The sequence below is a fragment of the Panthera uncia genome, chromosome A2 (assembly GCF_023721935.1).
Source record: "Panthera uncia isolate 11264 chromosome A2, Puncia_PCG_1.0, whole genome shotgun sequence".
Classification (NCBI taxonomy): Eukaryota; Metazoa; Chordata; class Mammalia; order Carnivora; family Felidae; genus Panthera; species Panthera uncia.
This window is the reverse complement of record NC_064816.1, coordinates 27043624-27069965: the sequence shown is the minus strand read 5'-3', so window position 1 is coordinate 27069965 and position 26342 is coordinate 27043624. Positions and strand designations below refer to the sequence as shown.

General features: G+C 37.1%; 1 long non-coding RNA gene across 2 annotated transcripts in view; it reads right to left on the bottom strand.

Annotated features, from left to right (window-relative positions):
- Nucleotides 1-16555: 16555 nt before the first annotated feature.
- LOC125929538 (uncharacterized) overlaps nt 16556-26342 on the bottom strand; it is a 61313-nt gene continuing 51526 nt past the window's right edge. For both annotated transcript variants that reach the window (XR_007459899.1, XR_007459900.1), the window contains exon 4: nt 16556-16943. This is a non-coding gene — a long non-coding RNA (uncharacterized LOC125929538). The remainder of the gene's footprint in view (nt 16944-26342) is intronic.

The window sequence follows — 26342 nt, the reverse complement described above, 5'->3', positions numbered from 1 at the left end:
TCAGTCTGTTTGATTGTCACAGTAACCATATCACTGAAGATTTGTGAATTAATACAATCACTTATTCAACACTTCTGGGGCATAGGCAATGATCCAGGGAGTGTCTTGGTTGTTGGGGAGGAGAGTCAGAGAATACTTTCAGGGTTGATGACATTTGAATTGACATTTAAAGACTGAGGAGGAGTTGCTGGGCAAAGAGGGAGGAAAGGCACCGCAGGCAGAGAGGATGGATTTTGCAAATGTACTGTATTGAGATGGAGGATAGCCAGTTCCAGGCACTGAGAGAAAACCGGTACTCCTGCAGCAGAGAAAGCCTACAGGAGCATGATGCAAGATAAGACATAGAGGTGGACAGAGCCTCCTCGGCAGAGTTTGTAGGTTTGGTAAAGGCTTTTAGCTTTTATTCTGAAATGAGACGGGAGTTCTCATCATTTGCTTTTCCTAGAATATCTCTGGTTGCAGTAGGGAAAACAGGTAAGAGGGAGGCAAGAGTGGGTGCATTGTAATGAGTTGGGTGGCCATTGCCCTAGATCTGCACAGAACGAGAATGAAGGGAGTGAAGGGAGAGAGGTGAGCATAATTGAATGATATTTAGATGGTGAAATCCTTAGTGTTTGAAGATGGATTCAAAGGGCAGGAGAGGAAAATGACTTCCATCTTAAATTTTACTATTATTTACTATCATTACCTCAAACTTTCACGTGAGGTGATGAGAATTAGGGTAGTACATCTCAAGCTTTAATGTGTGTGGGGATCACCTGAGGCTCTTGTTAAAATGCAGATTCTAATTCAGTAGGTTTGCAAATTGTGCCTAATGAACTCCAAATGCTGCTGCTGCTGCTCCCGTGGCCAGTTCACAAACCACACTTGGAGAATCGAGGGCTTAGAGAAGTGGCATAACTTAACTCAAGGTGTGGTGAGTGGAGCCTGTGTATTTAGCCATGTCTGCCTGCCTCCAAAGCAATGATCTTACTCAGAAACTCTATGGCATCTGAAATATGGATCTGTTAGTGTAAAAGGTCAGTTAGACACAACCTGGGAAGGTTGTCTACCAGGCTAAGAAATTGGGATTTGTATCTGTAGGCAATTGGCAGTCATTGAAAATGTGTAAGCAGAGAAGGGTCCAATCAGAAAGCCCACATTACAGTTCATGGATATATTCCCTTGAGTATTTGTTTGTTCTTTTTAGTATAGAATAGATCTCTTAGATTAAATTGAAGTGCAGTTAAAAACAACAACTCAGGGTCTGAACTTTGTAAGTAATAGGGTTGGTTTATTAGATCATCTGCTCTGTAATGAGGGTAATAATTGGCTCTTATTTAGTGTTTCCTGCCCATTCATCCCAGGGCACTTTACTAATAAGCACCATCTTTCTTCCAGAGCTGAAGCCAATGGAGAGAGGCTGAGGGACTTGGTGTTGTGGGGCTGACCTATGGGCATGTTAACTATTTCCATGACATCTAGAGTTTCCTGCCACATTTTAGGCACATACCTGTACATTCATTTGCCTTCACTGCTTGATCTGTCCATCTAAGTATTTCCTGAATGTGTCCCAGAGACTGTGAGCTTAGTTAGAAACTAAATGAAAAAAGGAAAAGAAAAAAGAAAAGAAAAGGAAAGAAAAGAAATGTCAAACCTTTGGAAAATGCCACATGCATTATCTCCTTCTTAGAAAGGGATGATGCATATCCGCACAGAAGGGCTCTGAGAAGTCCCAGAATAAAAGAACTGTTTAACTCATATAACTCAGTGGTTTTCCAAACTAATTTGACCTTAGAATTACCCTCAGTTCTTTTCTCCTTCCCAACTCTTGACATTCCATTAAACAGTCGTTCTGTCTGGTGGAGTTTATGAAACGCTAGTCCTTATTCACAGATAACTACCATCTTTGAAGCATCAATATCCCTTGCTTGGTCCTGTGTTCTTTTCTTGGCTGGAAGATTTGGTGTTTTGGCATCTAGAACAACAGAACAGCCTAGTTTTTACTTTACTTTTGCATAAGCCAGGTGCCATTACAACTGCTAAAACTACTTCAGGATTTAGTTGGAAGAAATATCACTGACTTATCTGCATGCTTCCGTGTTGTCTGGAAGAGGCGAGTTGTGCTTTTGTTTCTTTTCTTTGTTTCTGTGTTTTTAGTTCTATTTTGGCAGCCACAGGATTTTCCTTCCCACTCTGTTTCATGTGAAAGATCCCAGGAATAGGATCATTGCCAAATACGACATTTACATTGAGTCATTTTTTTAATGTTAAGTACATAACATGAAACTTGAATGGGTTTTAAAAATCTGAGTTAATTTGGTAATTTGAAAGTAAATTAAGTTTGTCCTTTGCCTGAAGGATCTAAGGGTGTTGCATAAGATGAAAAAAAAACACTTTAAAAAATAGACTATGTATAATTAGCATTCATATGAAACCAGAAAATTCTGGCTAAATAAATTTCAAGACGTTTTTGGAATAACATGCTAGGTGAGATTCAATACCCTGCTAAGAATGAAAACAAATGTAATAACAGAGGAGGAGAGAAAGTTGTATTTAAAAAAATGTATTGGATATTTTAAAAGATGAATTTATAGGTACTGAATAGACTATCTAAGTGATATCAGAGTTTCTTCAGCCACTGGTCTATTGTCTACAACCTTCTCAGAATTGGTTTCTTGAAGACAGCTATAGCATCCTTAGTCTAGAAACTGTCTTCATATTTTGATAGGCATCAGAACTGGCTATGAAGCTCTTTGAAAATACATATGCCCAGGCTTCTACCTAAAAGATTCTGATTAGGTAGGTCTAGCATGGCATATAGAAATCTGTATTTTTAGCCCTAAGACTTTTAATTCTGAGGCACGGTAAAGTTTGAGAACTGCTCTAGAATATTCTTTCAAGTTCTGTTAGACCCAAGATTCTCATAGACTTTTAAAAATTCAATTCCAAGCCACAACCTCCAACAATTGTACACCTTTGTGTAAGATGTGCAGTATACAACCTGCACTGCTTTTGAGTCACCCTGCCTCAACCCTCAGATGTGCTACTTTAGTGAGTCCATGGTAGATTTCAAGAATGTGTATTTTTTTAAAGTTTTTTTTAATGTGTGTTTATTTTTGAGAGAGAGAGAGAGAGAGACAGAGCACAAGCAGGGGAGGAACAGAGAGAGAGGGAGACACAGAATCCAAAGCAGGCTCCAGGCTCTGAGCTGTCGGCACAGAGCCTGATGTGGGGCTTGAACTCATGAACCATGAGATCATGACCTGAGTCAAAGTCAGACACTTAACTGACTGAGCCACCCAGGCACCCCTCAGGAATCACTCTGCATGATTCTGATGCAAGGGATTCAAGAATCAGATTTTGAGAATCACTGCTCTAGAAACATGATTCAAAATAGATAGGTTCTATGGACAATCTATTAAGTGAAGCCATAGGCTACCCATTAAGATAAAGTCCAGGCTGATAAATTTAGGTTAGCCATACCTTCCTTACCAGAGAGACTCCATGTGGCCATGCAGACTTGGGCACTCCCAACCTACAGACAGACTACAGTTTCCAAATATCTTCTTGTACATGTCTGCTGTAGCTATGTCACAGCATTCCTCTCATGCTGCTGCTTGATCTGGAGCCAAGAGAAGCACAGAGTCTTTGCATATGAGCAGCTTGAATAGGTTCTCCTCAGCCTTGACTCCATGGAAGTGGCATTGCCGCTGCATACATGAATGTGGTCCCTAGAGGAGACCTAGTGGTTTTCAATACTAAGGGCAGAATAGTGAACATCTCAGGCAAATGCACATCTACCAATTGACACTCATGAATTAACATGCCCAGGGGATGTGCTATAAAGTGGTGCTGAGAACTTTTTTGTTTTTTGTCAGACCCAGATTTTGAGTCTAGAATAGACTCTAGAATAGCAATTCTCGAACTATGGTTCATGGACACCTGGGGAGCCCTGAGACTTCTTCAGGGTGTCTGCAAGGTGATACCTATATTATCATATAACTAAGTTGTTATTTGTCTTCCTAACTGTGTTGACATTTGTACTGATAGTACGAAAGCAATGGTAGATAAAACTGTAGCATGAATCTAGCACTGTAGCGTGAATGAAGGCAATGGCACCAAACTCTACTATTGGTCTCTTATTCTTTCTTTCCATCATAACTTATGGTTTAAAAAAAAAAAAGCAAATTTCACTTAAGAATACCCTTGATGAAACAGTAAAAATTATTAATTCACTTAAGCTTCGACTGTCAAGTATACATCATTTTTTTAAAGAAATAGGAAGCATGTATAAAAGAAGTACCACAGTGTGCTAAAGTATCCTTGTTGTTTGACAAAAAGCACTTGAAGGACTCTTTCATTTGTAAGCTGAACTAACCATTTTTATATGAAACACCAGTTTTTACTTGGAAGAACAACTGATAGATGAAATACAGGTATTAAGACTTCAATATTTGACCGATATTTTCTCAAAAATGCAAAAACTGAGCCTGTGACTTTAAGTACACCATTGGACAGTATTTGTTGCCAATGATAAAACTCAAGCTTTCCAGCAAAAATTAGAATTTTGGAAAACTTGTATCTGCCACCATGAGCTTGACAGCTTTCCAATACTTAAAAGACTTTAATGATGAAATTGATGGTGGTATTAACAAATATGATTCTTTTTTATGTCATATAATGAAATGTGTCAACATTTCACCCAAATGCGTCAACATTTGGATCCGCAGAATGCAGTGAGCCAATATTTTCGACCAGAGCGATGCACACTTCTATGAAATTTTGCTTGGGGAAAGGGTCCATGCAAAGTACAACACAGACCATAGTTGTTCATGTAATAGAACACTAAAAGTTTATTGATACAGTTTTAGATTCCACCCTGCAACTATTGAAGATAGTACATTTATTGAGTTTTTAAAAAAATGTTTAGCAGCACCCAAGGAAATTGTACTTTGTTTCTCAGTCAGACCAGAAATAGAAATGGTTGTTTTTCCCAAAGTTTAACAATATAAATTTTTTGAATGAAAATTTTGACACGGTTTGATTAATCCTTTTTAACCTCTCAGATTTTTTTCATCAATATTCACAATAGACATTCATTACATTGTGTAAGCCACAGCTTAAAACAGGGAATGGAAAAGAAAAATAATTAACTTGTCTCTTTTGCAAATAAAGTTGGAAAGTAAATAGTGGCGGAAGCTACATGATGTTTGGAGAAGCACTGTGAACATATTTTCCAAGACGTACTTTCAATTATTTGCTGTTAGGCATTCTGTTATAAATATTTCAAGCATCTTTATTTCCTGTGACAACCATTAGTATCTCTATTTATATTATCCTCCTTTAAGGAGGTTTAATCTACAAAATCAAGAAATGATTTGGCCACTCCCAACTCTATTCCAACTAAGTACAAAAGACGCACAGGATAAGCTTAGAATTTCCTTTCTTTCTATTATTTTATTCTCAGATGCTTTAAATGTTAGCTGTCCCAAGACTTCTCCCCAGGTCCTACCAAATCACCTGTTTATCAAGCAAAGCTAAGTTTGTTAAACCTGCTGCAGTAAGGGATAACACCTTTATTCAGTAATGTCTCAGAAAGCTTGGGTATGGAGGAGACGTTTCTAGGATTTTTGGATCTGGGTTTACATGGTTTAAGACAGATCTTTCAGTGTGATGCTCTGACTGGGATTGGGCTAAATTCATGATGCAATATTTTGGGGTTGGTGGACACAGTGAAGTGAGGGTCTTGAAATGAGTCTTGATACCTACATAGTTTTTTGTTCAGTAAGGTATTTGAGCAAGTGGGCTATCTAGTGCCCTATGCATGGGCTGTTTACCCAGAGGAGGAAAGTATTTGCTCATATAAATTGCTTTTCAGGAATTCCTGCAACACACAGTGAACTTATTTATTGGTTACATCCTTGTCTTCCTGGGCAAGAATTTCTTGGAACGCATGTTGAAGTCATGTTGGCATGGGAGACCTCAGTTGTCATAAATACAATGAGCACATTCCTGGAGATTTTTGGAAGGAACAGAGAGATGGAAAAATTCTCTTAGTTCTTAAAAACCTAGAGACAGAGAACAATTGTAATTGTTTCCTCTTGGGCCAACTCCATTTGTCATATTCCTTATTTCTTACCCCAAACTTGATAGACATTATAAGGCTCAGAATGTCAAAAGCTATCCAAACACATAAAAATAACTCAGGATTTCCCATCTCCCTAGAATGCCATTGTCTCTCCTATTTTTAGTAAAGTCTATTTACCCTTCAAATCTTTTACTCCCAGCCCCTAAATCCAGGTTTTGATTATCTTCTCCTCAGTAACTCTATACTGCCCTTCCCTATATATCTCTGAATCTTACACTTCATTATCATTGTCAGTATTTCTTTCCAAGACTTTGGGTTCCTTGAGGCAGAATTGTGTCCTTTTCATCATTTATTTTATATTAAATATAACTTATTTTCAAATTGGTTTCCATACAACACCCAGTACTCATCCCAACAAATGCCCTCCTCAATGCCCATCACCCACATTCCCTTCTCCGTCACCCCTTACTCCCCATCAACCCTCAGTTTGTTCTCAGTATTTAAGAGTCTCTTACAGTTTGCCTTCCTCCCTCTCTGTAACTTTTTTCTCCCCCTTTCCCTTCCCCATGGTCTTCTGTTAAGCTTCTCAGGATCCACATATGAGTGAAAACATATGGTATCTGCCTGACTTTCTCTGCCTGACTTGTTTCACTTAGTAAAATACCCTCCAGTTCCATCCATGTTGTTGCAAATGGCCAGATTTCATTCTTTCTCATTGCCAAGTAGTATTACATTGTATATATAAACCGCATTTTCTTTATCCATTCGTCCGTTGATGGACATTTAGGCTCTTTCCGTAATTTGGCGATTGTTGAAAGTCCTGCTGGAAACATTGGGGTACATGTGCCCCTATGAATCAGCACTCCTGTATCCCTTGGGTAAATTCCTAGCAGTGCTATTGCTGGGTCATAGGGTAGATCTATTTTTAATTTTTTGAGGAACGTCCACACTTTTCCAGAGCAGCTGCACCAGTTTGCATTCCCACCAACAGTGCAAGAGGGTTCCCATTTTTCCACATCCTCACCAGCACCTATAGTCTGCTGGTTTGTTCATTTTAGCTGCTCTGACCAGCGTGAGATGGTATGTCGGTGTGGTTTTGATTTGTATGAGGAGTGATGTTAAGTCCCCAGAATCTAACACAACAGTAAATTCTCAAATAAATGCTTATTGAGTACATGAATGAATGAAGTCCCTAGATAGATGACTGAGTGGATGAGTGAATGCGTGGACAGATGGTTGGATGGATTTATGTAGAATATTTTTAAAAAATTTTGTCTTAGAGGAGTAGGGGAAGGATGTGGTTTCCAGAATTTTGTGGCCGATTGTACATATAGGTCCTTTTCTTAACCTTCTTTTCACTTAACAAATATTTATTAACTTCATTCTATAGGCCAAGGATTGTGCTAGGTGCTAAGTTTAAAAAGGTAGGCAAGGTCAGTGGATGTCTGCCATATTGGAGAAAACACTTTCTGACTGTAGACATTTGCCCTACATAATTACCACCAAAACTGTCCACACTATCACAACCACCCCTATCACATACACCACCATTATAACCATCATTATCATAATCACAATGACAACGTCCACCACCACCACAATTACAGTTAGCATCGACACCATTAGTCAAGGAACTGTGGACAATCTTATGAGATTTCTGTGGCCCAGGAAATACTGCCTAAAGCAGTGTTTTCAAACTTCAGCATGCAAATGAATCTGGTATGTTAGTTTGTGTTAAGGCCTGAGATTCTTCATTTCCAACCAACAATGGTAAGTTAATGTTGCCGATCCAGGAGGCACATTTCAGGCAGGAAGGATCTAGAATATAGTCCAGAGCCTCAGAGCTCTTCCTTTCAGGGGACACCATGCTAAAGCTGACCAAAACCTTCAAGAGACTGTAATCATGAGGGGTGCTTGGGTGGCTCAGTCGGTTAAGCATCTGACTCTTGATCTCGGTTCAGGTCATGATCTCATGGTTCGTGAGATTGAGACCTCTGTCAGGCTCTGCCCTGACAGCTTAAAGCCTACTTAGGATTCTCTCCCTCTCCCTCTCCTTCTGCCCCTCTCCTGCTCACACATATGTGCATATGCTCTCTCTCTTTCTCTCAAAATAAATAAACTTAAAAAAAAAGGAGATTGTAATCATAAATAGGAACGAATTGAGGAAGGAAGTACCTGGGAATTTGAAATGAAATTCAGAGTCTTAAGAAAGTGAATGAGATTTCTCTTGTTGTAAAACTCTTTTGCCCAACCTCTAGTAAGAGATCATCAGGCCATGCAACCTATTCACGGTTTCTAGGGATTAGGACATAGACATCTTGGAGTGGAGCATTATTCTGCCTACCACAATTTACCCTCTGGTCTTCAAGATTCCCACGTCCCCAAAGTCCCAACCCATTATACAATCAGTATAACTGCACTATGCTGGGGTAAATACTGCTTTCATTTTCATTGACATTTAGTTTAAGGTAGCTACTTTCCTCTCAGCAAACAAAAATCAAACTGTTTGATGAGAGATGAGACAAGGATGGAAGAGGAGAATAATTCTTCTTTTTTTTTTTTTGATTTTGAATTTTCAAAGGATCATGAACTAAAAACATCTCTAGTTTTCTCCACAATGTTGAGATATTTTATTACAGATGTTTTCCCCTTTTTTTTGTTTTGTTTACTTATTTATTTTGAGAGACAGACAGACAGACAGACAGAAAGAGTGCTCCAGCAGGGGAGGGACAGAGAGAGGGAGAGAGAGAGAATCCCAAGCAGGCTCCATGCTGTCAGCACAGAGCCCGGTGTGAGGCTCAAACTCACGAGCTGTGAGATCATGACCTGAGCCGAAACCAAGTTGGATGTTTAACCAACTGAGCCACCCAGGCACCCTGTGAGATGTTTTCTTCTTAGATTCAAGATTATGTGGCACCCTGGCAGGTCCTGGCATGGGCACTCTTACAGAGGGATCAATATGTGTGCTTTTAAAACTGCAGGAGCCATATCAGTTAAAATCCCTGGAATCATCCAACTATCCATCTCAGTGAATCTTTCAAATTCACAGAAAATAAAGAAAAGACAAAGTCACTGTTTCTTCAATGTTCAGTTAGTTATAATTCCAGTTAATATGATGTCTTTAGGGGCGCCTGGGTGGCTCAGTCGGTTAAGCGGCCGACTTCAGCTCAGGTCATGATCTCACGGTCCGTGAGTTCGAGCCCCACGTCGGGCTCTGTGCTGACAGCTCAGAGCCTGGAGCCTGTTTCAGATTCTGTGTCTCCCTCTCTCTGACCCTCCCCCATTCATGCTCTGTCTCTCTGTGTCTCAAAAATAAATAAACGTTAAAAAAAAATTAAAAAAAATATGCTGTCTTTAGATCACACTTGGTGTTTCAAGAGTTTTTTTTCAATGTGTTGCTTATATTTCCTTCTCCTTTTAAAAATCTCTGTTTGTCCTCCAATTCCACATTATAGGATCTCTACTTATATATATTGTTTTTTAGCTCTAATGCTCCATGGTTTTGTTCTCTTATTCATTTACTGGGCTGTCCTATGAATTTTTGCTACTTCTTTAGTATACTTGGATCTGAGTTACTGGCTTTTCTAGTCTAGCTATACAGAAAAATATTAGCAAAGGCATGGATAACATCTATTCATGATGTTGAATAAAATAACTTTTCCTTAAAAGATATTGGCAGACACAGGAAGGTCCCCCCCACCAACACACTCAACATTTTTTTCAGATTTATTGAGAAATAACTGACATACATGACTGTATAAGTTTATGATGTACAACATGATAATTTGATTTACATATATTATGAAATGATTACCACAACAGGTTCAGCTAGCATCCATTTTCTCCTTATGATGAGAAGTCTTAGGATTTACCTTCTTAACACCCTTCCTGTGCATCATACAGTAGTGTTATAATCATCATATTGTACATTATATCCCTAGTATTTATTTACCTTATTACTGGTGGTTTGTACCTTTTGACTACTTTCCTCCAATACCCCCTCTCCCTATCCCCTGCCTCTGTTAACTACAAGTTTGATCTCTCTCTCTTTCCTTTTCTTTTTGTTTTTTAGATTCCACAATAAGTGAGATCATACAGTATTTGTCTTCTGTCTGACTTATTTCTCTTAGCATAATACCTTCAGGATCCATCTATATTGTCACAAATAATAAAATTTCTTCATTTTTAATGGCTGAATAATATTCCATTGCATATGTGTGTGTGGTGTGTGTATGTATTTGCGTGTGTGTGTGTATCTATCTATCTATCTTATAACTTCTTTATCTGTTCATCCACTGATAGACATCTAGGTTGTTTCCATGTCTTGGCTATTGTAAATAATGCTGCTATGAACATGCAGGTGCAGATATCTTTTTGAATGAGTGTTTTTGATGTCTTTGGATATATTCCCAGAAGTGTAATTGCTAGATCACATGATAGTTCTATTTTAAATTTTTTGAAGATTGTCCATACTGTTTTCTATAGTAACTGTACCAACTTATAATCCCACCAACACTGCACTAGGGCTCTCTTTCCTCCACATCCCCACCAGCATTTGTTATCTCTTGTCTTTTTGATGATGGCCATTCTAACAGGTGTAGGTAATATCTCATTGTGGTTTTAACTTGCATTTTCCTAATGACTAGTGATGTTAAACATCTTTTCCATCTTTTCATGTACCTGTTGGCTATTTGTATATCTTCTCTAGAAAAAAAGTGTTTATTCAGGTTCTTTGTCCATTTTTAATTTGTTGTTGTTCTTCTCCTCCTTCTCCTTCTTCTTGCTATTGAGTTGTATGTGTTCTTTATATGTTTTGGGTATTAGTCCCTTATCGGATATGGTTTACATATATTTTTCCCTTTCTATAGGTTGTCTTTTCATTGTGTTGATTGTTTCTTCTTTTGGATGGAAGCTTTTTGGTTTAATGTAAACTAAAAGGGTCCAGTTCTATTCTACATGTACATACCCAATTATCCCAGTACCATTTATTGAAGAGACTATCTTTTCTTCATTGAGTATCCTTGGCTCTCTTGTTAAATATTAGTTGATTATGTATACTCAGGTTTATTTCTGGGCTCTTGATTCTGTTTCATTGGTCTATTTGTTTTTGTGACAGTATCATATTATTTTGATGACTATGGCTTTATAGTATAGCTTGAAATCAGGAAGTGTGATGCCTCCTATTTTGTTCTTCTTTCTCAGGATTTTGGCTTTTAGGGGTCTTTTGTGGTTCCATATAAATTTTAAGAGTTTTTTTTTTTAACTTCTAAAAAAAAGGCCATTGAAATCTTGATAGAGATCGCATTGTATCCATAGATGACTTTTGTTCCTACTGACATTTTAACAATATTAATTTTTTCAGTGCATGAACATGGAATACTTTTCCATATATTTGTGCCTTCTTTGAATGTTTTGTTAATGTCTTAAAGTTTTCAGAATAAAGATCTTTCCCCTCTTTAGTTAAATTTATGTCTAAGTATTTTAGTGCTTTTGTCAGGCCTGAGTGTATACTGAATTCCCTGGTCAAGGAGGCCACCAGCTTTGCTCTGTAGATGGGGGAAGCCATGGGTTGTGCTCTCTGTTCAAGTGCTTAGATAGTGCTGTTGAGTGGGCTACACAGCTTCCTGTTTGGTTGGTTAGGTTCCCTGGTTGCACAGGCAGAAGACTCTATTGTAAGGTTGTGAATTATATTCCCTGCCCAGGCACAGTGGGAGAAGCAACTCTAAAACTAGTCAAGTTCTTTGTTGTCTTAACTCAAACCAACCAGCACCCCTAGTTTCTGGCCAAACGGAACTGCTGGCTTGTACTGCAAACTATGGGCTCTGTCTCCTCTTCTCTCGGAGCCAGTACTACTGAGCTCCATAGCTTTCAGGTCCTTTCACCAGAACTTCTGGTCAGATGAAACTGGAAGACACTCTTCACAGTCTCCACAGTGGGTGGCGCTATGTTTCAGCCAGCGCGGGAGAGGGAGGGGCTGACATAGTAAACTGCTTTCAGTTTCCCAAACAGGTTCCCCACTTTGGAGGAGCTGGGAGCTACCCTCAATCTTAGTTATAATTTAATCCCCCTGTCTGTGCATAGTATGGGAAACCTTCCTGCCTAGTAGAGACTTTGCTCTGGGGATGATCTCTGTTTTCCCACCTCTTGGCCCCAGCACTGCTAAACCACCCAGCTTCCAGGAGTTGTCACCAGCGCTTCTGGTCAGATGGGGCCAAAAGGCACTCTCAGCAGAGGGTGGAGCCGTGACTCAGCACCTTGCAAGGTGAACTGGGCTCCAGGGCTGGCAAAACTTTTTTTGAGGATCCAAATCAGGCAGATCTGCTCCCCACTGAGTTTCCCCAGGTCAGAAGGCACACCCAATTTGGTTATGCAGATGAGGAAAGCTTCCCGTGGGATTACCGCTTGGACACTGCAGGCGTGAACTCTATCTGCCAAGATTCATGTGCTGGCTGTTGCAAACCCCTCTCCCTTATCTGTCACAGTCAGATTCCCGGTGGTTGAACCCTGCAGATGCCTCTGCACTTTCCACAGGGTGAAATCAGAGTAGGAGTTTCCCACAAAGTACCCACAGTGCTGAGGAGGGCGTGGAGCTGGCTGTCTTCCCTGTGTTGTCTTTTCACTCTGGAGGAACTGGAGGCTCAGGGGAGACCTCTCTAGCCATGGTGCTGTGCTGGCTAGGGGGAAGGGCAATGCAAGTAACAGGTAGCTTCTCTTTTTATTCTTCGAATACTCTCTGTCTTTGTCTTTGTGGTGCAGGGTGGGCTTCTGCCCTAAGATTCTTTGAGGGGTATCTTATTCTTGGGTCCTAAGATTCTTTGAGGGGTATCTTATTCTTGAATAGATGTTAGTTGTTTTTCTAATGAGGGGAAGGGAAGTCAGGAATAACCTCTTTTGCCATCTTGGTGAAGTCACTCCCATTTGTCACATCTTGATGCAGCATGCAAGAAAAATATACATAGTTCTTTGAAAAGGCTATTAAAATACCCCTGGATTTTGACCTACTTCAACCAAATGGTGTATCACAACACAATACAGCAGCAGATATAAGAATCTACTGGTCTTCTATTAAGCCAAACATTAAAAAGACTTTCAATACTCTGAAACAATGCCACTCTTCCCGCTAGTTCCTTTCGTTTGTTTGTTTTAGAAAATATATCATATATGTGTATATGTAATAGGTTTATTAATGTTATTTTAAAATAAATTAGTAGGGTTTTTTAAAAAGTTTTGTTTTGGGGCGCCTGGGTGGCGCAGTCGGTTAAGCGTCCGACTTCAGCCAGGTCACGATCTCGCGGTCTGTGAGTTCGAGCCCCGCGTCAGGCTCTGGGCTGATGGCTCGGAGCCTGGAGCCTGTTTCCGATTCTGTGTCTCCCTCTCTCTCTGCCCCTCCCCCGTTCATGCTCTGTCTCTCTCTGTCCCAAAAATAAATAAAAAACGTTGAAAAAAAAATTTAAAAAGTTTTGTTTTAATTTCTAATACGGTAAATATCTGTAGATAGGACCTACATACACAAAAGCTCTTTGGGGCCTTTAATAATTTTTAAGAGTGTGAATGAATCTTGAGACTAAAATGTTTGAGAACTGATGGCTTGGGGAAACCTTTACTAAAGATGTTCCAAAGAATGCTGTCCCCTGGGAGACTCGACAGAAACCCAGCAGCCAAAAACAAAAGGCAACATAAAGCAAGAAGAATTTGGTAGTTAAATAAGTTTAGAAATGTTGCTTGCTCTAGTCCCTTTGGAGATGCACAGTTTGTAACAGCACATTAAATGTTCAATTTGAACTTTCTTCAGTTCTCAGTCTTTCCCAAACTCATTTGATCATGAAAATATTTTTCCAAGGGATATGCTTTGGGATACTGTTTCCTTGCCAACCATGAATGTTATCATTTTAAATATTTTCCAGTACGATAGGTTGAAAAGTGGTATGTTATTATTTACTGGCTTCTGAAAGCTGGATTTTTAATTTAAGGGTCAGTCATATCTTCCTTTAGAACAGCTTCTAGCTGACAATGTCCTCCATCCCCACCCTTACGCCATCAGGGAGGGCAGGTTTGGCCACCAAAAAAATGTTTCACCACATTCTGACTTTTCAGTTTTATGAACTTGGGTTGTTTATTAGTCTTCAAAAGAGGGAAATTAATGCAAACCAATGATAGTAAGAATGTGTTCAGAGAGAGAGAGATCTTACATACTAAGGAATTGGGAAAGGGATCTTTGCTCTAGGACAGACAGCAGTTAACTTGGCAGTCTGTGCCTTTGATTGAAATGAATGTCCTTTTGTAGGACCTGATTTGTCCTTTTTGAGTTAATGGTTACTCATTCATACATGTTGTCTGATTTGGTTTCCTTGGAGGAATTACCCATTCTCAAGGCTGTCTAAATAAGCAGCGTCACTTTTATCACCATGTATTTTCCTCCCTGTAAATAACGATCAACTGGAATTCTAGTTTAGGAATAGGTTTGCTAATTGCAGTTCTGTAGTTGCTAGGACAAAATTATACTTGAAGGTAAACTTGCTAACAGCTGTATTTCTATTTCCAAGAATCTATCCTAAGGCAAAAACAGAATGCAATTGAAAAATATATTTATAAAGATGTTCTCTCTAGCATTGTTTATAATAACCAAAATTGAAAACTAAAATGTTGACACGTGTGGAAACAATGAAATACTATAGTATATTATAGTATATTTACATAGCAAAATGCTATACAGGTCTTAAAAACTCTGGTTTTAAGACTGTTTAGAGATATGGAACAATGTTCCCCAAATAATATCAGTAAATATAGTAGGACAAAAATGTCACAATATATGTTGTTAGATCATTTTCCATAAAAGTTGTTCCATTTTACATTTTCACCAGCATCTTTGGGCATGCTTCTTTCCCTACACTCTTGCCAGCTATGAGTGTTATTTTAAATATTTTCTAATTTGATGGGGTAAAAATGATATAGCATTCTTAAATTAAGGAGACTTTCAACAGGAAGACAAAGAGCAGTAATTGACATTTCCAGACGAGACTTCACTCTAATTGCTACTTTGTGGGCAGAACATTGGGCGGCACTGACTACAAGATGGGCTAACTCTGATTAGTGACACCTGACATCTCCAGGGGTCTGGGAGAAACTTCTAGAGCCCAGAGAGGTGATTTGAGTCCAATTAAAAATAACCAAGAAAATTCCATTGTAGTCAAATTTAGCCATTTGTAATTTGTCCTTGGATAGATTAATATAAATACTATATTAAGGTTATCTCCATCCATGTATAAAACCCTCGTATAAACATTTAAGGAGACTGAGAGGCAGGGAGAGAAAATAAGCTTGTTTGTCTCCTGTGTGTCAGAGGCTTTGCCATTTTAAAGTTCTAGTAGGTCATGGAATTGTCTGTCAGGTAATTAAAATTGTCATACAGTTTCCATCTTTTATATCTCTTACTTAATGCATGTATGCATAAGGTTTGCAGAAAGCCTGTGAGCTTTTTTGGAGCCACTAAGGGGACTTGTTGGCTACTGCCATTCCCTGCCACTCACCATGGGTGTGCCAGTCATACCTACCGAATCTGTTGTCATAGTCATACTGCAACTGGATAGAATATTGAAGGAAATGTCAAAAATGTAGCCATGTGAGAAGAATCAGGAGGCAGTATTACTATTCAAAGAGTTAGCTTCCAGCTTGGGCTCCTATCTGCATGGAGCGTGCTGAGGTCTAATTTCAGCCGTGCAATTAATTCTCGGACAACATGAGAAAAGATGTAACTGCCACATTTGTAAAAACTTGGATGTTGTTTCACTAATTCATGTACTTATTTTCTTTACGATTTTATCTGAAAGCGTCTTTTGAGGGCTTTTTGTTGTTGTTAATTTTTAAAAGATCTTTTGAAAGATGAAAACGCACAAAAACAGAATTCAGCAAAATGTAAATGAATCAGAGCAAATGGGATGCAAGCATATATTGTGCAGATCCGGGATGGAAATAGAGATGTTTGTTCTTCCTTTTTTTCAGGAGAATCATAGAACTTTCCATTGTGCGTCAGACATTGTGTTTTATATTCTCTATTCTGAGACATTTAAAAGGTGACTAAAAGCAGTTTGAAAATGTCGAGGCTATTATTGTGCATTCTGACAATAAAGTGTTGATTCTAACACAGAGATCTGTCCTCTAACCCTGATATGATCTTTCACCACTGCTGTAAACTTCTTCCTTTTAAAATAATGATTCCACGTTTAATGTTTTTCCTTTTGCACTTTTCTATAATACAGTCCCTTACTTGAATTATAATATCCTAGATTTAGATTTTTAGAAATATCCTGGATTGAGTCGTGGAAAATGGCTATTGTCTGTTGAATAAAAGATATTAGGACACTGGCCTATGCATTGTTGAGATATACTTTTGAGAATGCTGTCACAAAAAATACATACTTCTAATATATTTTCATTTAAAGGAAAGATTATTTTAATACTTTATTGTATAATAGAGGGGTCACGATATTAAGATAATCAGCTAGGTCTTGCTAGGGTTCGAAAGTAGAGGTGAGTCAAGGGTGTGTATATAGGAAATGCATGAATACCTTCTGAATTGAACTGTAGAATATTTAGGCTCTTTTCAATAGTTATGTAGTGAATTTTTTGTGTGTAAGTGTGTATAGTCTTTACAACTACGTGAATATGTTCTTCAAGGCTTGCACATATTTACTGGAAACTATGAGTTTTAAAATTGCTTTTCTCTGTAAGGGAGATCATGTTTCTCTTTCTTGTCTTATTTTTATGGCTCTTTTTCATGACTCTTGCGGTGACCAGCATTCACTTTATTAGCCCTACAGGATGGCTGTGCAAGAAGGTGAAGGTCCTCATTTCCCTTTGGTCTCCATTTTCTTATCTGTAAAAGAGGTTTATTGATGATCTTTAAAGCCACTTTAATCTGTTGACTAGTATGTTCATGTATTCTTCTTTAATCCTGCATTCATTATAGATTTATGAGGATAACCTACAAGCATGTCATGAAAGTGTTTTGAAAATTGTGCAGTGTAGAGATATCTGGTATCATTGTCTGTGACTGCTTTTATGCCTACACAAGATTACATTTTCCAGATGTGTAGTATCTTAGACTTAAAAACAGTTTTTTATGGTGGACTTAATACAGTATATGCTAAACAAACACTTTCTGATTGGTTCATTTTTTTTTTTTAATAAAAAGCTTGTTTATTTATTTTGAGAGAGAGCATGAGCAGGGGAGGGGCAAAGAGAGAGAATGCAAAGCAGACTCTGCACGGTCAGCCCTGAGCCCAGCGCAGGGTTCAATCTCACGAACCATGAGATCATGCATGACCAGAGTCGAAATTAAGAGTTGGACACTTAACCAACTGAGCCATTCAGGTGCCCCAAGATTGGTTCATTCTTAAGCCAGGGATTGTTTAGGTCTTGGACAGAATGGCTGTCATCTGCTGGTTCATTACCACATTTCCTTTTAGGCATTTCAGGAGGCGAAGGGGCAAGCCGATATCTGAGACGTAAAAATGAATATATTGCCAGTCTTCCAGACTACCTAGCAGTTGGTGGTCAGTTTTGAGAATATTGCTTTCCAGAAGCAGCTATCATGATTTCTCAGAGGACTGGCCAGTGAACAAAGTATGACCCATGAGTGAATCAGGGCACTCTATCCTCCTATTTGATTTGTGTTTAAAATCGAACTAGAACATTGTTGCAGAAATTAAGATGCAAAAGCTCATTGCAAAAAAAAAAGTTTCAAATTGGTTTTTATGTCTCTTTGTGCCTCGAGCAAACTCTTGATCCACGTAACAATAACCCCTTGAAATGCTATTTTAGATTGGAAGTGCTGAGGCAACACTAATGATTTTAGAGCAAATATGTTACTCTAATTTCCTCCATCTGCTATGAATAAAAGGATATGAGTATGAAGTCTGGGAGAGTTGTGGAGAAAATTGTTTCTTAGAAAAGTTGGAGATATTTTTAAATGTGTGCAGGTGTGAGGGAAGAATAATTCTTTTTTTTTTTATTTTGTCAAGTGTTTCAAAAAATGGGAACTTTATTGTAGCTTAATGTAAATGTCAAGAAAATTTCTGCATAGCTTTGCTAAGACTCCAGGAGAGTATCGAATAACTTGAGGACGAACTATCCAAATTGTATTGTGATATGCATCTGATGATTCAGATGAAAACATTTTTAATGGGTTTGTTTAGAAGTTCTTATGAGTGATAAGAGCTACTTCTATATACTTGACTGAATAATTCTTTTCTTTCTTTGAGGATTGTTCCCTTTTGACTGAATCCTCATGTAGTAGTATGGGAAGAAAAGGGTATGTATCCTCCTAACTTCCTGGTCAACTCTACCAGTCAATACTGGTACTACCACATGTTTGAAAAAAAAAATTCTGTAGTCATTTATTTGAAAATCTAGAAGAAATAGTGATTCTTTAGGAATATATATATGATCAATATTAACGTAAGAAAAGTTAAAATATTTTAATAACAATAATCAGAGAAAAAAGTGGAAGATTATTAAAGATGTCCCACAAAAAAAAAGGCCCCAGGCCCAGATGGTTTTACAGCTAACTTAAATTTAAGCTTTAAAACAGTTACTCCTTATGGTTATTAAACAGTTCAAGACTATAGAGAAAGAGGGAAGGTGCCTCAAGTAATTGTACAAATCTAAACCTAACTTGGTATCAAAACCTGATATTGAAAGCTCTAAAAACATATTTTATACCAATTTCATTTTTGTATGTATAAGTATATAATTTTTAAAATAGCAACTTAAATCCATCTGCTTATGAAAATATGAAATGTTTGAAATAGGGTTTTTTCAAAAATTACAAACTGGTTCAAAATTGGATATTTATCCACACACACCATGCAATGCATCAGCAAATTAAAAGATAAAAATGATATGATTATATCAATACATGCTATGTTAGTTTCTTAGGGCTGCTATAAACAAATCACCAAACTAGGTAGCTTACGACAACAGAAATTTTTTCAGTTGCAGTTCTGGATGCTACGTGTCCCAAACCAAGGTGCCAACAGGATAATGCTCTCTTCAAAGTTTGTAAGGGATTATCTTTTCTTGCCCCTTCCTAATTTCAAGTGGCTGCTGTCACTCCTTGGTGTTCCTTGACATATAGATGTACCACTTCAATCTCTGCCTTTGTCATTACATGGAGTTCTCCCTGTGTGTCTGTTTGTGCCTCTATTTTCTCTTCTTTGGGGGATAGCATCCACTGGATCAGGGCCCACCTTAATCCAGTATTGCCTTTTCTTAAGTAAGTACATCTGCCAAGACTCCATTGCAAAATAAAGTCACCTGAGATTCCAGGTGGCCATAAATTTCAACCCAGTACACATGCCAAAAAGGAATTTGCTAAAATTTATTGCTAAAGAAATTTTGAATAACTTTCAAAATAAAATGGGCATTGAAGCAAGTTAATTAAACAGAATAAAATGTATTCACAAAAACCTATCGTAACATTACATTAATCAGTGAAATATAAAAGCCATTCCTATTAAAACCAGGAAAAATGCAGAGGAATACTGTGAACATTGTTACTTAACACTGTGTTGCAGGTTCTACATGATGAATTAAACAATAAAATTAGGGAAAATAAATATTGGAAAATGTTAAACAGAGTTGTCTTCATTTTCAGATGATATGATTATATTCCTAAAAAAGTTAAGACTGTTACAGAAAACATGTAAGCTGGAAGGCCACAAGGTAAATATATTAAAATCAAAGCTTATTTATACCTTTAATAACCAGTTGCAAAGAAATAGAAAAATTTCATTTATGTAAACCAAAAATATAAAATCTTTAGTAACACATTCATTATTAAAGAAAATCATCAAACTATACTCCCTAATATTTCCTATTCTAAAATATCATTCCTTTCTAAAATAATGCATATGTCAATGATTCCAGTCACAATTGCAAAAGATTTTTATTTTTGCTCTTTTTTCTAGACATTAAAACTTAATATACAGTTGCTGCTTTAAAACAGCATGTTATTGGCCATGAGAAAAATTGACAATGGAATAGAAAAAAGTCAGAAGCAGATCCAAGTATATATAATAATGAGCTAAATAGTTAGCAAAAGTGTTTTCTCCCCCCAGTGGGAAATGTATGTTTCCATAAAAAATGAGATTAAAGTTGACTTTTCATATGTAAGTTGTGAATGATAGACCCCTATTTCTCACCATAAAAATTTAAAAGATAAATTTTAGATGAATTAAAGATATAAACAATAGAAATATTAGAAAACTAAGAAATCCTATACGCCTATGAGATAAAGTTTTACATTATATTTCAAACAATGGCTGAAGATATTAATTGGTAATTCACAATGGAGATCTGCTCAGCCTCATTAGCAGTCATCATAGAAATACAAATCAAATCATAATGAGACAGTAGGACATTGTCATATTCTGATAAATCTGGCATTATCTATCAAAATTAATGGTATGCCTGTTCTTTGACACCATACCTATTGGGAATCTTTAATCTATTGTATAAAAATGTATATTCAAAGATATGTGCTGCATTGTTTTAGTGGAAAAAACAAAACAAAGCAAGAGAAACCAATCAAGAAGCTCATTAATAGGGACATTGTTGACCATATTTATAATTGTAGAGTGGAATAATATGCAACGAATAAAAATAATTAGGTAGATCTATATGTGATGTCCAGTTGTGTCCATGATGCAGCTGGTGAATAATCTTTTGACTAGAGCGATTGGGAAAGTATTGAGCTCATTTAAATGAAAAAGAAAAGAATAGCTCTATATACAATTATGTGTTTGTATATATTTGGATAAAGCTAGAGAAACTGTGGAAGCATAAACAAGTACTTCTTTTTATTACAATGGGAAAATGGGATTGGCCATAGGGCAAGGGGAAAGTACTGATTTATTTTATATGTGTGTATATGTTTATTTAATTTATTAAACAGAAACATATGTGTTGATACATATGTTTGTGTTTTTGTGTATTATGCTATTTTTTACAATTAAAATAATTATTTATTATCTGTAGAATGTTTTTCTGATCTCATATACATATGTATGTGTGCTAAATCTTTACAGTATTGTAGGGGTGACTGAGTGGCTCAGTCGGTTAAGCATCTGACTTCAGCTCAGGTCATGATCTCACATTTTGTAAGTTCAAGCCCTGCATCGGGTTCCAGACTAACAGTGCAGAGCCTGCTTAGGATTCTCTCCCCACCCCCCCATCTCTCTCTGCCTCTCTCCGACTTGTGTGTGTGCTCTCTCTCTCTCTCTCTCTCTCTCTCCCCCTCCCTCTCTCTCTCTCAAAATAATAAACTAAAAAAGTATATAAAAAATCATTACAGTATTGTGTTTTAAGACAGTGCTTTTACCACATTAAAAAGTGGGCAAAATGTTTCAATGGCAATTTACTAAGGAGGTGAAACAAAACACCAGTAAAACTTTCAGCTTATTAGTTATTAAAGCAAAGATAATAAGAGCAATAATGGTTTTTTGCTCAGACTGACAATTGTCCCCAAAATTGATACGTCTCAATATTGTACAGACTGTAGGGTATTGTCCAGAGTATGTGCATAACTTGTTAAACTTGCTGGAGGGCAGCTTGGCCATATTAACTTAATAACTTTGATAATATCCATTATCAGAATGCTTTCCTGTCCAGCCATTCTAGAAAGTAATGCTAAGGAAATAAGATGTTTATTTCATTACAGCTTTGTATATAATAATGAAAAAAGCTAAATTCACTTATAAGTTATATTACAGCTATTTACACACACATTCACACCTACACAATTATAACATTATAATGAACATTTATGTATGATGGTGTGAATTTCCACTGATGGCATAGAAAGTTATGTATAAAACACTTGATCAATGTGTTAGATTCCAGTTGTTATGTACCATGACGTAATTTTGTGACATATTCATGCATTAAAATGAATGGAAGTAGACACACCAGACTGTTTGCAGTGGTTTTCTGTGGATGATATGGTAACAGGTTATCTTTTATATTTTTCCGTACTTTTTGAACTTTTTGAAAAGTGCTTGCTGTACTTTTATCAAGAGAAATACATTGGTTGTTTTTTTTAAATTTTGGATTAAAAAAAAATGACCCAAAAGACCAAATTGGAAATGTTTTAAAAATTAAGAGTGACAGGGGGGCACAACAGAACAGGGAAAAAAGTGTGTATGTAGACTTGGTGAAGAAAGCATTACTGTTTAATAGTGTCATAGTACCAGCTGTTAGTTGGTAATATAAGGCCTATGGGGAGGCCTTTGGAAGGACTGCTTTGAGTCTATTGTTACTTAAATATCTGACCTTTTTGAATTAGCTCTCCTGCCATAGGCAGCTTAACAAGGGATTCTTCACTAACATGTGTACTTTATCTTATTTGTTTGGATTTAGGGTTTCCAGTTTTTCTCCAGGGAGTACATTACGTTCCGTTGCTTGTTCCCAAACACTTATCTTGGAAACAGCACACCTTTCTGGTAGAAGGCAAATGTCATGACTGAAGGCATGGGACAGAACCTGATTAATATTCCTAAAATGCCTCATTTATGTTCCTAGAAGCCAAATCTGCATTCTTTTCAGTGGTGTAGAATGTCAGTACAAATGCTCTATCTATGCTGAACCTGGTGGAGAGGGGAAAAAAAAAACCCACACTCCACTTCTTTATTTAGAGTTTGCTTTGAGAACCGCAAGCACTATTTGAAAGGTCATCCCATTTCAAGTAGCAGATGGATAGGAAAAAAAGACTCTGGCTTTTACAAATAATTTAATTGAATTCTCCTTGCCATTTCTGGAGGCAGTTCAGGATATTTTTTAAAGCATTGATCCATAATTATCTTTCAGAGTGGTTAGTATTGTTAGACAGATGTGTAATTCTTTGTGTATAAGGGAGCAATGTAGCACCCGTTTTACCTAGTTGATTGTCTTTTCCTTTCCTGTGCAAACAAGTGCATATAACAAAAGAAAAATCATTGCTTTAAAAAAAGAACAAATTAATTTTTTTTTCAGATTTGATTTTGACTTCAAGCTCTTTTTTCTTAGGCATGGTTGTATTTATAAAGGTCAGCTTCTTTGCCTTCCTATAAGCAAATTATAATTTGCATCTATGTAGCCTACTTTTGTTTACAGTGCCTGTATACAAGAACCCCAGGGGTGTCATAAACCATGAAACACAAATTTATCATATTAATAGGATATAAAACAGGAATAACCAAGACTTCTAAGAATGCATTGTATCTGTGGCTTATTTTGCCTTCTTTTTAAGTATTTGTAATCTCATTTTGCTATTCTGATTGGGGTAAGGATGAAGGATGGGATGCTCAATTAAATTAGAATTTCAGATAAATAATACTTCTTTAGTATAAAGTATGACCTATGTGTGATGGGTGATGGGTATTGAGGGCACCTGTTGGGATGAGCACTGGGTGTTGTATGGAAACCAATTTGACAATAAATTTCATAATAAAAAAAGGTATGACCTATATAATAAGCTGGAGAGTCACCTCAGAATAGAGAATTTTAAATAAAATTGTGAAATATAATAAATATAATAAAAGTGATAAGACATGTATGTCCAGTTTAATGAATAATTATAAATGAAAACGTGTCAAGACAGGTCCAGTGCTCCAAGAGTCCCCTGCAAACCTCCTCTGATCTCAATCCTTTCTTTGACCACATTAAATGTAGTTGTTATCCTATCCTTTGCAATAATCAATTCCTCGTATTTCTTCTTAATTTTTATCATCAATGTACATACTTCTAATCACTACGGTTTTTCATATTTTAAATTTTATGTAAGGGGAATGACTGCATGAGTTTTTAAAGGTAAAATATTCATAATTCTATTCAACTTAGGGGCAAATACGAGTGATGTCCTTCCATCAAATTATGAAACAGACAATCTTCTGAAGCTTGAATGTACTTGGGTTTTCTGTGTAACAATCACTGAAGGGTAGTTGTTTAAAAGAAATCTTAATGAGCTCACTGATATAATGGTGCCATAAATATTTGATATTCTATACTTTCCCTTCAAAATGTTTGTTCTACCAAGCCTCACTAATTTCTTAGAACATGAGGTCAATCCAGTGGTATTTTCACTGGGTTTCTGTTTCATTGGTATCAGTGGAGTAAATCACATCAGTAACCTGTCCAAGGTCATAATTTCAGCCATAAATGGATACAGAGCCTTTTGATTTATTATTCATATGGATAACAATACTCAGAATGACTAAGGAACATTCCCTTTTATATCATAAATTTTATCTGGTGACATTTAAAAAAATGTGTCCCAGAACCCAGCCTGCTGATCCATGGACTCTCTCTTTCCTTTTGTTAATGACACCATCTTTTGCTTTAATCGTTTCTTCTTTACCTCCTTCATGCTGAAGATGGCACATTTTCCAAGCAACTTTGAAGAGTAACCATCACAGGAGGAAAAATAATAAAAAATAATTTAAAAACAGATTTCTGCGTGTTTAAGAAAATCGGCAATTTTCCATGGCAAGCACTTGAAGTCAGGGATGATTTATTATTCATTTGACTGTAGTGAATATTCATGATTTGCATGTTAAATTAGAATTATTGAGATTTTTGTTTACCCTAAAGAAGGTTGGGAAGTTGTGTGTTTAAAATTTGAATTTACTAAAATTTACTTTTTAAGAAACAGAATTTTCTGTCTCAAAGGAACCTTAAAAATGATCTGGTTAAATTCTCTAGATAGCACATATAAAAATATGAAATGTTTTGTAAAAACAGGACTGATCTAGTTATGTTATATGAGGGCACTTTGGTAGAGAACCCTGGTTTGTGTCTTTCTTTCATTTTCTCCTCTGCTCCCTTTCTCTCCCTCTCCCTGTATCCTTCCCTTCATTCCTTCCTTTTCTTCTTCGTTTTTTCTTTTAAAGCAGCAGGACCCTTTATTCAACAAAAATCTTGCCCCGAAGCTCAATATTTAAAATAAAGTTACTCTGTTTGAATAGAGAATGAGGCTGGGCCATACCTTTCTTATCTCCACTCCACCACACAGACCCCCAGAGTATCACCATAGAGCCCTTGGCCTCCCATGATCACTGTTTTAAAACCGAGAGAACTGAATAATGTATTATCAAACGCCGATGTGCCAGATACTCTTCTAAATATTTTACAAACATTAACTCACTTAATGCTCAAGGTAACACTGAGATAATAATAATTATTATTCTAATGTTATAGATGAGAACACTGAGACACAGAGAATTTCAATAAGTTACCCAAGATCATACAGCTATTAAATGGCAGACCCTGGACAGTCCTGTTCAGGAGGCCCTGTTCTTACCCAGAATGCTTCGCAGCCTCACTTTAGCAGGAGCAGCCATTATATTCACCTCTTAGAAAGGATTAGGACTGTGCTAGGATTAGGAAAGGATTAGGACTGAACTTTACATTCATTATAGCTGATGTTTTCAGAGTAGCCAGTGAGGTAACAGTATTGTCCCCAGTTTACAGATGCAGGAAACGAGGCATAAAGAAGTCACATCACATTTCTGTGAGGGTCAAGGCCAGGATTTGAACCTTCACAGTTTGACTTCAGAGCTCATGCTCTTAACCCCTTGTTTCATAGGTATCTATGAAAATGAAAATATTTGTTTTTAAAGAATTATGATGCTTTTCATTTTCTTTCATGTTGGGTTCACATTGGCTAATGCTATAGAGAATATCTATATTCTGAGTAGCCCATCAGTCAGCTCTACCAGGGAAAGATCGTGCTCAGAGAAAATTCAGCATCTTAGTGTCCTATGTCCTACCCATGCCCTTATGGTTCTCACATTTGCTTTCTGGTCCTTCCCTTACGAGCCTGCTTAATTTCCTCAGTATTCTCTGCAGCTCTATTAAACAATACCATCAAGCATTCCTATTTATCTCACAAAGACTAATGGCTCATCTCCAAGGTCAGTTATCTGTGTTTTGATTTAATCCTCTCAGATATAAAAAGTCTTTATCTTGTTTGATGGTTGTAATGGTGGGAAATGTTAGACTCTATTTCAGACTACTGATAGAGGACCTTCTCTCTATTCAGTGTTGGTCCAGATAAAGACCTATGTATCCAGAGCAGCTGTGTCCAGCATGCAAGCATAAGATGATTCTTAGAGGAGGAGCAGTAAGAAGCCTGATGGCCTAAGGTCTAGTACATATGAATGAATGGGTGTGTGCTACTCATTAAATTGTGTTGCTTTGGCCCTTTATCTGCTGTGCAGAAAAATTTTGCAGCACAAGT